Genomic DNA, 16,230 nt, shown 5'->3' with positions numbered 1-16,230 from the left:
CCCGGCTGCAGGAAGGGCTCTTGCTAAATTTAATAGCAACTTACTGGTGAGCGAGGAACCCACGTAGGCCGTAAGCTATGAACACCCATTGCGATGGGAACGGGGACGCTGCGGGACGCCCCGCCATCCCCCCGGCAGCGCTCCCCCCTCAGGCTGCGGGCCGGGCGCCGGCACAGCCCGATCCCGCAGGCTCTGGGCGCTGGGCCCGCACGGGGAGCAGCGGCGGACCCGCAGCCGGGGGTACAAATGCCGGGAGCAGCGCTTTGCCCTGCGGTGCTCCCGTCCCGGTGTGGCCGCAGGTACCGCAGTGCTCGGACTGTCGAAGGGAGTTTGATAGAATACAGCTGTTAAATAGGAAAGAGTGCTTGTTTGATGGACGCTGTCACTGATAATAATGTCACCGAGGTGTGTTCTGATTACTGTGATGTGCAAGGTATAGATTGCTCAGATGGATTTTGCTTTCACTGCTTTGCAATAAGAACTGCGAACAAAGCTCTGGTGCACCAGATACCCTGGTACAGCAATACACCCTGACTACAAAGTGAACAGCCGTATGCACCTTTTAATTTATAGAAACGTATTGTTTTGTGTAAAGAAGGCGGCAGATAATTAAATGTATTCATTTAACCTAATTATAGGCCTCTGAGGCAAAAAGCTGACACTTTTCTTTGTGGTACATTCAGAGAAGTTAATTGAAAAAACATTGCAGCCACAAGGCAGAACATGCCCCATGTATATTTGATACTAATTCTTTTTTTTTGAGGACTGGGGTGGATACGATGCCCACCCGAGATAAGGACTGCCGCTGCTCGCGGAGTAGGGCAGATGCTGCGGAGCCGTTATGCAACGCTGCAGCGCTGCAATATCTCTGCAATCCCGGAGCCAACCACAGACAGCTTAATTTGCCAAACTGTGAGCTGGTTTTGTAATGTACACAAGTATCTATTACAAATTAAGAAAGGATTGAGCGCGCTTTTAGCTGGGACGGAGGTCAGGGTTGGAGCACAGAGCTGCGTCTCGAAGTGCCGGCACACTGAGCAGCCCCCAGCCCTCCCAAACCCCCAAGATGAGAGTTTTTCGGAGTTCTCAGGCTATGGGAGCACCGGAGCCGGGTCATTGGCAGTGTCCTCTGCGGTTTCCAGCTCTCAGTATTACACGCTGACAAATGCATAGCGAATCATCGCTCGCAGCTCCCGACTGTATCACAATAAACGCACGACGGACCCTTTGCTCTTATGAGTAATTTCTCCCATCACCTGATGCGCGCCAGCAACTCCATCTGACAGCGCTGCCGCTTTCACTCTCTGCAGCAGAGCTTTCCAGAAGAAAGGGGCTGCAGCAGCCCCCCCCCGCGCTGGCTGGGGGCAGAGCCACCACTTCTGCTAAAGAAATCCCAACCCTTGAGCCCGATCGGCACACATAGCAGTTTTTCCCCCTATTTTACCAACGGAAAGCAGCAGGTGCCCGCGGCTCCGGCAGCAGCCCCCGCCCGCGGCTGTGCCCCCCCCTAACCCCGCAGCTCAGCCCTCTGCTCTGCTCCCCCCGTGCTTGCAGCCCAATTCCTGCAGTGATGCTGCGAACGAACCCAGGGAAACTCATTGCTGGCGGCCCTATTTCCAGTCTCTCTAAGTATTTTCAAATGTAGTTTGCAGAAATAGCTTTTTACTGTGCTTACAAAAGCGTGTTGCACTTTTGCAATTCGAATGTTTGTTAACAAAGGCACAGGAAGTCTGACAAGTAAACAGTGACATGCAGTCACCTGAACTCTGGCTCAAGAGCTGCAGAATATTGAACAAAGCAGCTTTTTAACAACAAAAGGTCTTGCAATAGAAGTCACTCGTGCCCTATTCTTATTTTCTTAGATTCTCATTTTTTTTTTAATCACAAAAGATGAATCACAGTTTGCACAGATATCCAGCTCAGACACTCAGCCCATGACTGGGGCACACTCAGCTCTCCTCCCTTACTCCCCAGCCCAGCCCATGGCTCTCCTCCCTTCACAACGCTGGGGGGATCCCTTCCCCACTCTCTGCTCTGCCTTCCTGCTCTCCTGCACTTTATTTTCACCCCCTGGTGCAAACCTGCCACCTGTACCTCACTCCTGCTCTCCCTCTGTAATTATTTCCCTTGGCACCTTACCCTCGTTATGCTTACCCACCTCTCACATCCTTTTCCCTCTGCCTAGCAGTCTTCCTCTGTCCCCACATTGCTCCACTCACAAGGACTCATTACACTCCTCCAACCAGACCCCAGCCCAGGCTGCCTAGGAGTGGGGTGACAGCTTTTGGTCCCCTGCCTGGGAGCACACAGACCACTCTTTGGGGTCCACAGCTGCCCTTTGTCCCTGACCATGTTCCAGCTGAGATCTTACAGCATCTCAGAACTCTGTTACATTTGGATGCACTTCTGTGAAACCACATCAGCTGTGCTGCCAAATTTCGAGTTGCTGCTCAGAAGGTGCAGTGCCGGGCTTGGCCAGTGTCAGTGTTGCCTTTCCTATTCCTTCTGTAGAGAAATGGGGCTACCAACACTGCTGAAGGGAACAACTTTATTACTATTATCATTACTACTTAATGTGAGCAAAATATTTGGTTAACTTTGTGCTTGAGGATGACCACTGTGGTTTAGCCAGCAACTGCCAAAAATTAAACCTGGAGCAGATATTTGGCTTGGAACGTGTCAGCAAGTGGAAAACATGATGCTGTGGTGGAGCACAGGGCACAAAGCAGAGCAGTGCCACGGCTCTGGCCTGGATGGGGGAGATTTTTAGGTGAGCTGCTCTAGTAGCAGGTTGGGGGGATTAAGCAGAATTCAGCCAGATTTCATATTCTGAAATAAATGAACAAAAGGCATTCCACAGGGATGAAACCTGATGGAGAGAGCAGAGGGAAGGGCTGAAGGAGTTGTTTCAAGGAGGAGAACACCAACAGCAGCAGAATCCCAAGCAGTTTGTTTGGGGTTGTCAGCCACCCCCCCTCTGGATCACTGTGGGATGGACAAAACCAGCACAGTAACCAATGCTGGGTGCTAACTGGCATTCAGAATTGTTACTTTTCAATTTATTTTTTTTTCTGTTAAGTGGGAGAGAAGCAGGGGCACAGGAGTCCTCTCTAATGTACAATGAGCTCCCTGTCAATTTGCAAGGTAAATCATTGTTCTGGTTTTCTTGTTTTTGTTTTTGTTTTTTGTTTTTAACCTGTAAGATTAATGCTTTTCAGTTCTGTCAGCAGAACCAATGGATTGCCTGCCACTTGGCAGCACATTTGCCTAAAAGATATCTTCTAGCTTGAAAAGAAGCTCGCTCAGGAAGTCCTGTGGCCTTTGCTTTGCAGGAAGTCAGCCCAGATGACATGGTGGTCCCCTCTGGCCAGTTCACCTCTGTCAGGCTTTGTCTGTGATTTTAACAGCAAAATTGGACATGGCTCTGAACTTTCTGTGCTGTTAAAATATCTGGAGTTGTGCTGCGCTGCCTGAAGGAGTGAGGTTGCATTTATGCAAAATGCTTTATGTTAATGACTGTAATTATATTAATTACGGTCAAAATGGTGACCTGTGATGAAACTGTACAGAGAAAAGGACAAAATTAAGACTGCTGTTATTTTACACACACACACACAGAATTAACCTGGCTTCACATCCCCCCCTCAAAAAAAGCTGAATTTTCATGCTGAGTGCTGCTGCTTGGCACACACGTGTGTGTTTGCCTTCCTAGAAGTGCAGGTGTTCAACTAGTTCAGATTTGTTTTTCCTTTTAAGCTTTAACACTAAAGCCTCAGCTTGCAATGCTCACTCCTGGGACTGCTGCAGCATTTCTATAACCTGTCTCATTCGTAATGGCATTTTACCCCCAGCATCTTCCATTTCATACGGTTTATCAGGGTTTAAGGATAGTAGAGAAGTTGACCTGACAGCACGATGCAATGAGGCACAAAGCAGTCTTCAAAGAGAAAAAGTAGCAGGAAGTTCTCTCATACCAGGTATTAAAAATAGACTGCACCAAGTACTGGAATGCACACAGTGGTTATGTAATGGCTTTTTCACTGACATGCATTAGGAAATACTCTCAGAAAATGGTTTTCCTTCATAACACCCAGTCTACTTCTCTGAAGTTTGGAAGTTCTTCATGTGGATACTTCTAAGAAGTCTAAAATTACAACGTTCATTTGAAAAACCTATCAATTAGCAAGCCACATAATGACACCATCTAATGGTACAATTGAAGTATTTGAATTTAATATACCATTTTCATAATGGCACAATATGAAACATATGATGGAGTCCTGTTTTTCCCCACATGTTAGGCTTGATTTATTTCTGACAATGCAATAATTTTGCACTGGAGGCACCAAAAGAGAGAAATCAATTTGGGTGCATGACATAAATAATGAGAGCGCTGGCTGCTCTGGAGCACTGAGAAGAGTGTATTTGTGATTAGGTGCCTTTTACAAATGGGAGGCATCTGTGGAGCACGGAGAGGAGACAGAGCAGTTCCATCCAGCTGCTCCTAGAAACCTGAACAGCGGATGATTTTGAGAATCTTCCTCAGACTTTTCCTTAAAGCTCTGCTAGAGGTCCAGCCCTTGCAGTGTGAGAGAATAGTAAAGGAGATGGTAAGACTTGAAGTCTACCTTTGGGATTTTCACTGTCCCACTGTTTCCTTGCATTATACAATGTTCAGAGCCAACCTGCAGTATTCTCTGCCTATAGCAAGGGTGTCACATACAGAGGACAACATTACTTTCCTGCCTGCCCCAAAATTTATCTATTTTTCCATCACAGCCTTTAGACTTCCATGGATACATTGAAGTTATCACTAACAATATTAATTTATAAACAAATTTATACACTTCTTCTGCTTTGATCAACACCTACACCACTGTGTCAGGATTTCTTCTGTTGCCATGTATCAGGGTGTGACCAGCAGCACAGTTAGGGACAGTTTTCATCACCCACTTGTGTGAGACATGGCGAGTGACAGCAAACATGGGGGGTGAAATCCTGCCCATATTTTGCCTCCTGCAAATAAGTTTTTCCTCTTCCGTATAACATATTAAATACTAAGAGATCCTGAGCAACCAGACATGACCACAGTAGGTCAACATGAGCCTTGTTTTAAGATGTGTAGAACTTCACACTCAATTGGGTCTGGCTTTCCTGTGATATCTTAACATATTTTCTAAGCAAAAAATGCAAGAGCATTATTGTTTCACTCTGTTCTCTCCTGTGTGAGAGCGCAGGAAAGCCTGTGAGCTACTCCAGGCACAATCAGATAAAAGACTGGATTTGTTTTCTCTCATTACCATCCTGCAAAATGACCGAATTTAAAAATCCATACTGATGTGCAAAAAACCTGTATCATACTCAGTGCATTTCAGAAAGAGGCAGATAATAAAAGCAAGAGAACAAGTTGTTCCCTTGTAGAGAAACTGTCTGCTAGATAAAATATTTTGAAACATCTGAAATGGCAGCCGGAAAGAAAATGAAACAGGGAAAACTGAATTCAAGCAGAAAATCTATATCGCAAAATAAGTAAGGAAGTGAGCATGAGAGATGAGACAAAAGTTCTGCTTTTAAAAATGACCAATACAATTTCTGTTTAAAACGACCAAGGCCACAAAAATGAAAGAAAAAAAAAAAAGCTGAAATGACCAACGAGTTTATTTGCTTCTAGATGTTGTTACACAAATGTATTTCTGGGAATCTGGAGTCAGAAAGTAAGCTGTGAATAAATCAGCACTTGTTTTTCTACTCTGGTGCACATGCAGAGCTGCAGTTGTTTATGTGGAGAGGAACAGTGCTCATGCTTAGTCCTCAATAATGCTCCCAAATACAGGCAGATTCTCATCGTTCTGCTTGTGTGTTGTACATGAACAGAAGCAAATAACATTCTATGTTTCCTTTCATATTTTATGACAATTTTAGTGCAAGCAAAACTGCCTTGAATCAGCTTTCATCCATTTTGAGGAAAAGCCATTTTAGGGCAAAAGAGAACTGCAAACTCCTGTTTCATACAGGTTTTCTGCAAGCTGTGCTCCAGTGAATTTTTGTGACTACATCTGAGTTTTATGGGATATATGCACTTGACTTTTCATACGATATTTGCTGTCACCGAATTTGACATTCAAGGTCAAGGTTTCAAATAGATTTGTAGTCAAAAGCTTGCATTTTGGCTGGATTTAAAATCTCAGGGCTTTTCTGTCCCAACACAAACATGGGAAATCTTATTTACAAATTCAGAGAAAAAAAAATATTTCAAAATTAACTGTTATTTTGCTGGAAATTTTCCTTTTGTTCACACACTCATGTTCTCTTCATGTTGCTGACTTGTCTAAAAAAAATGCTATTAGTATGTTCATAAATTGGGCAGAATTGTTAAAAGCTTATGAAAATCAAACAAAAGCTCTCCCACATTCTCATCAGCTTTTCCAAAATGCAGAGATTATTCTGTAGCATTTAGGGCTATAATTTTATGGTAGGAAGAAATTCTGCATTTTACACTGTTTGCTGGTTAAGCACATGAGAATAGATGATACCATCCCACTTCAGAACTAATAACAGGATGTCTTCAGATTATCTTTATTACATTAACCTTTTCCTTTGTTTGAGCCAGAATTCCCCTTGAGGGGAAGAAAAATGATGCTGACACAACTTACTATTGCAAAGGAATCATATGGTCTATTTCCCAAGCATTTCATTTGGCCACAACCTGTTTAACTTACAGAAGTTACTGAAAAAAAAAAAAAGACAGCAAGTTCTATAGAGGTGGTCAGTAATTCAGTAATTTTAAAACAGTGAGGGATATTGACTGCCATTATTATCTTTTGAAAATGCTGCAGAGGAAATGTGGGCTGGAAAAGAAGACTGAGAAAAGATGGGCTTCATACTGCAGAAGCACAAATAAAGAAAATTTAACACTTGGTACTTTTCCTAACAGACAGATCTGAAATTTGGGATAGGAATTGGAATTGATGAACCTGCCTAAACCTGAGCCATCTGCTTACCTGAGTGACAGAACACACTGCTGCAAAAAAGCCAGTGCGTTAATTCCTTACTGCTTCCAAGTCAGCAGGTCTGAATTTAACTTTTTGCCTTTCTTTTTCTTCTTCTTCTTTTTAATTTTTTTGTTACCTCTGCCATTCTGGTAGCATTTCCACACACATTCCCCTTGCCTGAGTCCGCTCTGCCATTAGGCAATCCAGGATCCTTAACCTCCAATTCTACCAGCCTGCTGCCTCCAATCATTCTCTCACAGCTCTATTTCAGCTTTTCAAAGCCCAGTTTGACTCGGGCTTTCATCACAGAAACATCTACCCAGCATAAAATCTTTCTGGGACCACACAGGTGTAATTTTTTTAGTGAAACACATCACGTTTTGTCTGGACTAAGGAGTTAAGGGCAATGGAAAATGGAGAGAGATTAGGATTTGGCATGTTATCAGTCACTCCTGAAATCTCTCCCAGAGTAAACTCTGTTTCATTGGGAATATTTATTGTCCAGGAAGCAGCACTTAGAATTTTCCTCACCATAAAAGAATTCAGCAGAATACTGGAGAAGGAGGAGGTTAATTACTCAAAGAACTCTGCCAGTAGCCTGATTGCAATCTGTAACGGTTCTTCCACGAAACAGGCATAAGCAAATATTTCTAATAAGGAATTGCTCTCCGAGAATAAGATGTAGAGGACTAACAGACACGATTATAAATTTGGAATGGAGAACACGCTTCTCCTGGTGTACTGTGAGGATAATCAGACCCCATTTTGTTAGCATGTCCTAGAGATGACTTGTTTTCAGAGAATTACCTTTAATAATTCTAGATTCTGGAGAAACACGATTCCCAGAAGCTCAGGGATTGCTCTTACCAAACTGACCCCACAGAAAGCTTTTGTTGCACTCTGTGTGCAGTTTCTTCCTCTCCTGGCTGCCCTCATCCCATCCAGCAGCCAATGTCACCACTGGTGACACCGCCTCCACAGCTCCACGCTGCCAGCTTGCCTGGCCTGCACGGGGGTGTGCACGTGAGCAGCAGAGCTCTGCGCAGGGGCTCCTTCTAAAAGAAATATGAATTCTCCCACGAATGTGAATGTTGGGACCAGATATCCATTCATTTGTTAAGGGCAAATACAGCAGACAACGAATGCTGCACTTTTTCTGTTATTCAAACCTGCTGCTAACAATGAAGAAGATTATGTCATTCCCTGGATGTGACAAAGGACTAATATTATATGCAGTAAAAACAATGAGTCAACAGTTTCTATGCCCTTGAGGTCAAAGCATTCAACAGTTCTGCATGTAGACTGTTCTTTTTGTACACAGAGCTTGTAGCTGGATATTAATACAAAGCATGCAAAATCAATATATGACCAAAACAAAACACGTCTTTTTGAGTTCAAATCAGAATATTTTAAACACAAGCTGAAAGTCCAATTGAAGTATCTTATAAGCTAAATAACACTAGTTTTACTCAAATGTGTTAAGTGTAATATTAGAAAACGTTTATTTTCATTTTCAAAAATACTTTATCTACATTAAATTACTGATTCTACAATCTTGTAAGGCCCTTGGCAAGCTCTACTCCCAGTAATGTTTGTAGGAACTGTATTAATACAGCAACTGAATAATACAAAATGTTCTAGAGATATTTGTAAGAGTCTGAAGCACAAGACAGACCTTTAACATGAAAACATGTTTTGAGAGACAGTAGAAAGCAAGGAGTCTGACAACCAAAGTTTCTTCTCTATTTCCCAGAGTTTCAGGAACACACAGGGCATTGACCAAATCCTGCCCATCTTTAACCCCAAATGCCTTCAGCTCGGGGAGATACAAGAAATGCCCATCCCAGACACAGCTCCTTCTTCAGTTAACCTGAAATCATCATGGAGGGTTATTATCCTCCTTACAAAGATGGGTGAACCAAAGCACAGAGAAGTGACAGCTCAAGGTCATTTACAAGTCAGGAGAACTTGGGGAAACAAAAACAACTCAGGTTTCTCAATCCACTGGGCTTTGTTGCTTCTCTGAATATCTGCTCAGTGCCGTCCCTTCTCAAAACCAGAAATAATTTAACAACTCTGAGAAGTTTTTTTTTGTTTTTTGTTTTTTTTTTTCCCCACGCTATTGCTAAAAATTGTTTTATTTTGTGGAAAAATTGGTGTGCTGGTTGAGTTTGGCTTTCAGCCATACAACCAAAGGCAGGAGCCCAGGGCCGGCCACAGCCTGCATGTCCTGACAGAGCAAACCTGGAGATAAGAGGGCTCAAGCCGGAGGAAGAAAGGCCATTTTGTCTGCATTGATTCTAGCTAGTTGACAGTGTTTGGGACTAAGATGAGTCCCGGTGTGGAATAAGTGGAATTCTGCAACCTGGCAATTACTTGAAATTAAACCTTAGGAAAATCCCTACAAGTTTGTTCTGGCACGCTGACAGAGCACTATGCAAAGTTTCTGAATTTATGCTGCCCATTTTGCTGCGTCACCTAAAATAACTGTTTGCAAATGTACACAGACATAACCTGTGAAGAAGATGCCTGGCCTTAGGGATTATTTACCCAAAACAAGAGGAAAGCGCCTCTGGGGGGCTGACTTTTGCAGCCCTTTTACAGCTTTGTTAAAGATGTAAATGTAAGAGGTGTAACACAGGCTGATCTACAAACTCTGAGATTTTAGATATATTTATTTTTTAGAAATTTAAACCACATTCAAAGCCCTTGAGGTACCCCCAGTTTTACATCACACTGCCCAGGAAAAGCAGGGAAGCTTCTGAATTGTCCAGTGGATCCCATGGATCCTCACACATTCTCTGCCTCATGGTAGGATTTTCACAACAGGGTCTCACCAGTGGATTTCAATTAAAACATACACATTTCCACTGAGAAGTTGCTCTTATAAACTCAAACCAAGTCAGACTAAAATAAATTCATTATGCCTGAAACATAACTTTGGTATTAGAAAGTACCATAAATCATTATTTTAAGATTGGAGCCTATTGTAGCGTGCTGAAGCAGGTCACATTCTTGCTGCTGATTACAGCAGGAGAAATATTTGTCCAATTGTGATATAATGAAACAGAATTTCCTTTGGATGCCTCCAGCTGATTATAGATTGTACAGCATGCAGTGCTTGGTTTGACATTGCAATTGATCCTCCATAGCGATGACTCAAGAAGGACACAATTGTTTTAGAATTGTATGCAAGAGTGAGGAAATGTATTTCCCCTGTGAAATAGAAACATTATAGCCCCTTTTTTTTAAGTTGGGAAATTGTTCATGCAACATCTCTTACAGCCTAATGAAAAGCAAAATTTGCACATGGTGTGGAAAGGTTCACCCATCGTTGCCATGTTAGGTCTGCAGCTCAACAGAATGCGTGCATTTATTGTCCCACGACGCACACAAATACATTTAATTCTAAAGGTAAAGTTATATCTTTCACTTAACTATTAAATAAGTAGATTTATGAAGAAAAAAAATAAACATTAGAGCTCATTTCCGACTGCGTTCCAAGAAGGGATCTTTATCTGACCTTTGCTTTTAAAGCTCTGATCCCAGCAACAAACTTAACAAACTTGCAGAGCAGTAAGTACTCCAAGTACTGTTGAAGCTGCTCCTTTGTTAAACAGGATATTGCAAGTTTAAATTAGGAGGAGAGATTCCAATTCAGGAAGATACTGAAGGCCATAGTTAAAATGAAACATATCTCCAAATTATCTTGTAAACTAGAGTTTATGTAAACAGACAACTCTTCCAAGATAATAGTATAATGAAAATTCCAAGAAACAAGGGCATATTAATATGTATTTAGAAGCAACACCCACCTTATTATCTCAAAATTTTGCAAGTATGAGATTTAACAAAACTGAAGTTCTGTTCAGTGTTAGTTTGATAACAGAAATAAATCCAACCAGTATTATTTGTAAATTCAAGAGACAAATATATCCTTAATGCTAATAAATACATAAATAAATAAACAAATAATAAACCTCCAAGTTTGAGGCAGAACCACCCCCAAGTCCTTTCCCCAGGTAGACACGTAGGTGTGAAGCCTGTGCTGCTGCAGGGAAATGTGAGAGGTATTATGGGCTGTTTGACTCACCCCAAGCACCACTTGCCCAACAGGAGCAGCAGTGGGTGCCTCTCTCCAAACCAAGGCTGGAGCCAACCTGTTCCTGAACCACAGCAGGAGACCGGGGATGTGGGATGGAGAGCAGGCCTGCTCCTGGACTCTGCTTTTCAACAGGCAGGCGTAGAGGGACTTCAGGTAAATAAATGGGGGTGGGGTGGGCTTCCTCACAGAGATGGAGAAATGGATGAGGATTTAAGGGTGATCATTTTCTTGTAGCATGTACAAATATCGTCTGCTCTATCAGTGAGATTAAATTATTTGCCTCTCAAAGTCTTCTGCATAGCTGGAATACTTATTACTCATTCTTCTCGATAGAAATCTAGCACTGTGGTTTTGATGACAGTGAGATCTATACTGATCTCTCATGCTTTCAGCTGGAAACGTAGTGTCTCCTTCTTCATCTGGGAACAAGACCACACTTACAAAGGCTTTTCTAAAGAAATTAAGAATAAAGTTCATCTGCATTTGTCTGTAAATACTGGTTACAGTCCTCCACAATTAATCAGCTTTTTCCTAGAAGTCTTGCTAAGTACTAATTAGTAAAACGCTTGTTTTCTCTTGCAAATGCTGCGCTACATAAGCTTTTTTCATCAGGGATAAAATATTACATTTTAAGCAGGAGTGGATATTATCACTTTAGAAGTGCTTATATGCATTTCCTGTGCTTAGATACAGCCTAGCAGTAATAATACCACAATTACCAGAATGTATAATCTATAATATAGCACTGAGCAAATCAGCACGCAGCCAAACGGGCTGCACACATCCTGCAGGATACCACTGCCATTCTGAATTGCTTCCGGTGAACGCTGTGCATCTGGAGGATGATTTCTGAGCTCTGAGAGACTCCTGGGTTTGTGCTCTGGAAGCCACCTCCTACAAATATGCAATGAGATCTAAACATAGATGTAGACACAGATTTAGGGGTACAAAGCTAAACCGTGATTTATCTGTGTTTGCCTAAATGAGGAAAATTCTGACTTAGAGGAAAAAATTGTTTTGGTGTTTTAAAAATACAAATGGGATTTCTAATAAGAATGCAAAATCATTGCAAGCAAAACACAAGCATGAATGTTCAGGATTTTCATTTGATTGCTAAGTTACCAAAATAACGCATAATTGGCTCCCCTTCCCCCCAAACACACTGGAGATCTAAATATAAAATCCTAGATGCTCTCTTTCCTATAGAATAGAGCATAATTTCCTCTCTGTGTATGCACCTGCAAGCAAATATCTGAAAATATACACTTCAAAGTAATCTTTTTTGAAGTCAGAGAAAAAGCAAACTGGAAACTGAAATATGTAATTTTAATTGCAACACACGCTGCTGCCATACACCAACTGCAACCTTACAGGAAATGCTGGCAGCCTGGCACTGCTACCGGGCTGCCTTGGACATGAAATCTGTTCATTGAACGACCTGCTCATTCAGCAGCCTTTCCAGGTGTTAAATTCAATGCAGACATTTTAAGATGCTCAAAACCATTTTAAAATATAATTTTAAAATATGGTCCATAAAAACAAAAAAAAGGCAGCTGTGTCATCTGCCATCTTTTAAAGCTAGGCTCACAAAGCCTCTAGTTCTCTTTCTGCTTTAAAGCAGAGTGACAGGCCATATTCCTGAGCATATATAATTTCCACCAAGTCTTATAAGACTCCAGAATTTTATTTTAAATTAATAATATGGCAATTTAGAGAGAATATAAGATGCAAAAACCAATTATTTTTCCCTTTCTGATCCAGGTCTACCATACTGAAATGAGATTTGAGGAGAACATGACAATCAATGCAGTGCTTATTTGAAAGGGGTTTTTAAATTATCCCTTTCTCTTGCTGCATTTGGTACAAAATAACACAATGAATAAATGGCTCAAGCTTGATCTACCCACTGCAGAACACACGGAGAACACTGGTGCTGCTGATGCACATACCTGCAGCGTGGCCAGGGCTGGCTGGAGAATGGAACACGTGTCGGGAGGAGGGAGCTCCTCTGGGAGGCAAGAGTTTGTTATAAAACAGTGCAGCCAGCCACATCCACACAAAGGACATTTTCTATAAGTTTTATTGTCCTTTCTGCACAGCGGTTTTAATTTTTATAGACATTTTGTGTTCCCTGTCACTGTCTTTTACTTTCTCTGGTCTGATCTTGTCTGGAAAGATGCTCAGAAAATTCATCACATGTACTAAACACAGTTTGGGATGATTGCTTTCTTAACAAGGCAGGAGAAAGAGAAGACTACTGCTACATCCTGCCTGCACACACTAACCCAGCTGCACTCACTATAGGCCCCTCCATAGGTACTTCATACCGCTTCTGAATCAACTGTGCATTATCACATGTGTGTTGCAATTTGTCATATGTCAGGATGAAAAAAATTCAGTTTTGGCTGCAAGGTGCTATAGACACGTGAATCCATGCAAAATGACTTGGCTGGGGCTGAGGAGAAGCAATGCTGCTTGTGTTGACTCCTACAGTGCTGCTAAAGCACTACGGACACACATCTATTCATACTCCAGGCTAGAAGATGGTTTACAGAGTCAGTGCTGAACCTGGCCTGTCCCTGCTCACTCTGGAGCTGCACACATAGGATCAAGTCCTCCAAAGCCATGAAATATGGAGGAAAAAAAATGATGAGGCTGTGGGGACCATCAGAGGCATGGCAGCATCTGATGAGGCTGTCACACAGACACAGCCTAGACCTGTACTGGAAGCAATGCAGCCTCCTCTGTGGGGCACCACACTGGCACTGGGTGGACACACAGCTCTGCATCTACGCGCATCTCATTTCTCATTCTTCATTAACTCATCTACTTAACCCTCCTCATTTTTGTCCATGCTTATGCATGAATGATTTTTGTAAAAATCCTACACATTTGTGATATCATTAGAAATTAAGATGATGCTATGTTTACAGAATATTTACTCGTTCTCTAGTGATGCTCGGGTAGAATTATCAGCTTATATTTATTTTATTTATTGCTAATTTTTTAGCAGTGGCACCACCTTGTGGACACTGCTACATGAAATGAGAAGCTGCCTAATGTCATCAACAGCAACTAAATCAGTGCAGTTAATTTTGGGGAAAAAAAGAAAAAAAATATCTACTGAAGCAAAGTAAACTACAAATTTGATTCCAAAGAATCAAGGTATGGAATAAAACTTACAGTAAATACTGGCCTGAATGTACACAGTTGTCTTCTTGGCTCTTTTCTCCTGAGCATTAGACAAGAAGGGTGGGTGGTAGCTTTCAAAACTATTTTTGTTCCCTCTTGAGACAGAGCTGAATTAACTGAACAAATACACATAGTTGACAGGCTTCTTTGGGGCTGCTTGCCTGACATCTCAGGTCACTCTCACCAATTTAAAAAAAAAAAAAAAAAAAAAAAAAAAGAAGAGGTCTAGCGTTAGAGAAAACAAGCCTGACAACGCAACTACACTGTTTTCTACTCCTATGGCACCCTTAGTAAAGGAGATAAATAAGCACTACTCCCACCTTCCCCTGCATAGGTTTGGAAGAGGAAGGATCAGGACAGCTAAGGCACTGCCATGGCCTCTGAAGAACCTGTTGGCTGAGAATAATCCGATTTATATTTACTGCAAGTCTTGTGTTGCAACGAACTCAGTCTATCAAATTATTTCTCATCTTCTCGAGCAGATGACAATGTTGTTCTGTGTCTATCGTATTCACTTCCTTGATTTCCCTTGAATAAAGAAACCAATGACCCATATGGTAAAAATAACCCTATATGTCCACAATGGTATTTTCTCCAGAGATTTGGAATTCCCTTTAATGTCTCAATTATCTTTTTTCCTTACAGTCACCCAGCTACCATGGCACTATGTCAAAATAATTTTCTGCAGGTTTCTGCAAAAACTGATCTCTTGCCAAATTAGCACATCAACTGCAAAATCAATTTCCACAGCATCGCTGACATTCAGGAAGTCCCCAGAAACCAACAGACGAATCTCAGTCACCCCTGGACCAAACGCAGGATGTATTTGGTCTTCAGAACAACAAAGCACACTATCAAAAGACACACTAATATTGTTAAGATACTAAGTATTTGTTCAGCTAACAAAGGTTGCATAAGCCTCCACATGTATTAAATCCAATGTTTAATTTTTTGTATTATTGAGAAACGGGTGACTTGGTGCTACGCCAGGCTTGGGTAGATGGAACAGGCTACACGTTTATAAAAGGAAAACAGTAGATGGAGGAACATTGGCCAGAAGTGCCAATTTCAAATGATATTCTGACCACCAAATAACCCCATCCCACACACATGATTACAATCAGAGCAAATATGCTGTGAAAGCAGTAAGACAGGGAAAATTGGTAATAGCAGATGGGAACTTTAACTACTAGTATTTGACCTTCAGATGCTACGGAAATCTAAAGGCTTATTTTTTGTGTTTTCAATTCACAAAGTGAAGTGAAATATAAAGACTTCGATTTTTGTGTTCATCCCCAGCAAAGTTTGATGCACAAACTGCACCTCTGATGATGATCAGAACACGTTTATGCATGGTTCCACAAAAGCCGACTTGGCTGTATCTATTGATAACTAAGAAGCAAGTTGTTTTCTACTGTGTCACTTCCTGAAGTGAAAAAATATATATATTCAAATGCTTTATAATTTATCTTCTAGTTATTTGTCAATTTCTTGTTTTCCAGAGTGCCTTTTCTCTTTCTTAGAGGGAATATGAAGGGCAAGAAGATTTCCAAAGAAGGAGGATCTGGTAATTCTCAACAGTGTGAGTTAGTTCTCAGCATCTTCACGATTGAAAAAATACAGGCAAACACTCACATCCCTATCCAGCTGATGCAAAAAGTACCTTTCAACATAAACCCCTTTGTCTAATAAAAATACAAGTGATTTTTGAATTTCAGCTTTGTTCTTGTTCTGATGGTGCTAACAGAATACTTGCAAGCTATCTATATAAAATGCCACAGAATATGCAATGCGCCAAAATACATTAGGATTTGTTAGTATAGCAAGGAAAGAAAACCTGTAATAAACCATCAAATGAGATCTGTATCATAAAACACCAAATATTCGTTTCTAGAGTAGAGTACACAGCAAGATTTTCCAGAGTGAGATTAAAATAGGAGC

The 16,230-nt window shown here is 41.5% G+C and overlaps 1 long non-coding RNA gene across 1 annotated transcript; it reads left to right on the top strand.

Moving 5' to 3' along the window:
* The first annotated feature begins 6,570 nt into the window (after positions 1–6,570).
* Positions 6,571–16,001, top strand: LOC128072333 (uncharacterized). The gene is made up of 2 exons (XR_008202214.1): positions 6,571–7,035; positions 11,109–16,001. It is a non-coding gene; the product is annotated as an uncharacterized LOC128072333 (long non-coding RNA).
* Positions 16,002–16,230: the final 229 nt, after the last annotated feature.

The sequence above is a fragment of the Tympanuchus pallidicinctus genome, unplaced genomic scaffold (genome assembly GCF_026119805.1).
Source record: "Tympanuchus pallidicinctus isolate F22 unplaced genomic scaffold, pur_lepc_1.0 scaffold7, whole genome shotgun sequence".
In the NCBI taxonomy this organism is placed as follows: Eukaryota; Metazoa; Chordata; class Aves; order Galliformes; family Phasianidae; genus Tympanuchus; species Tympanuchus pallidicinctus.
Note: the sequence above shows the minus strand (reverse complement) of the source record. Positions and strands in the feature narration are given on the sequence as shown.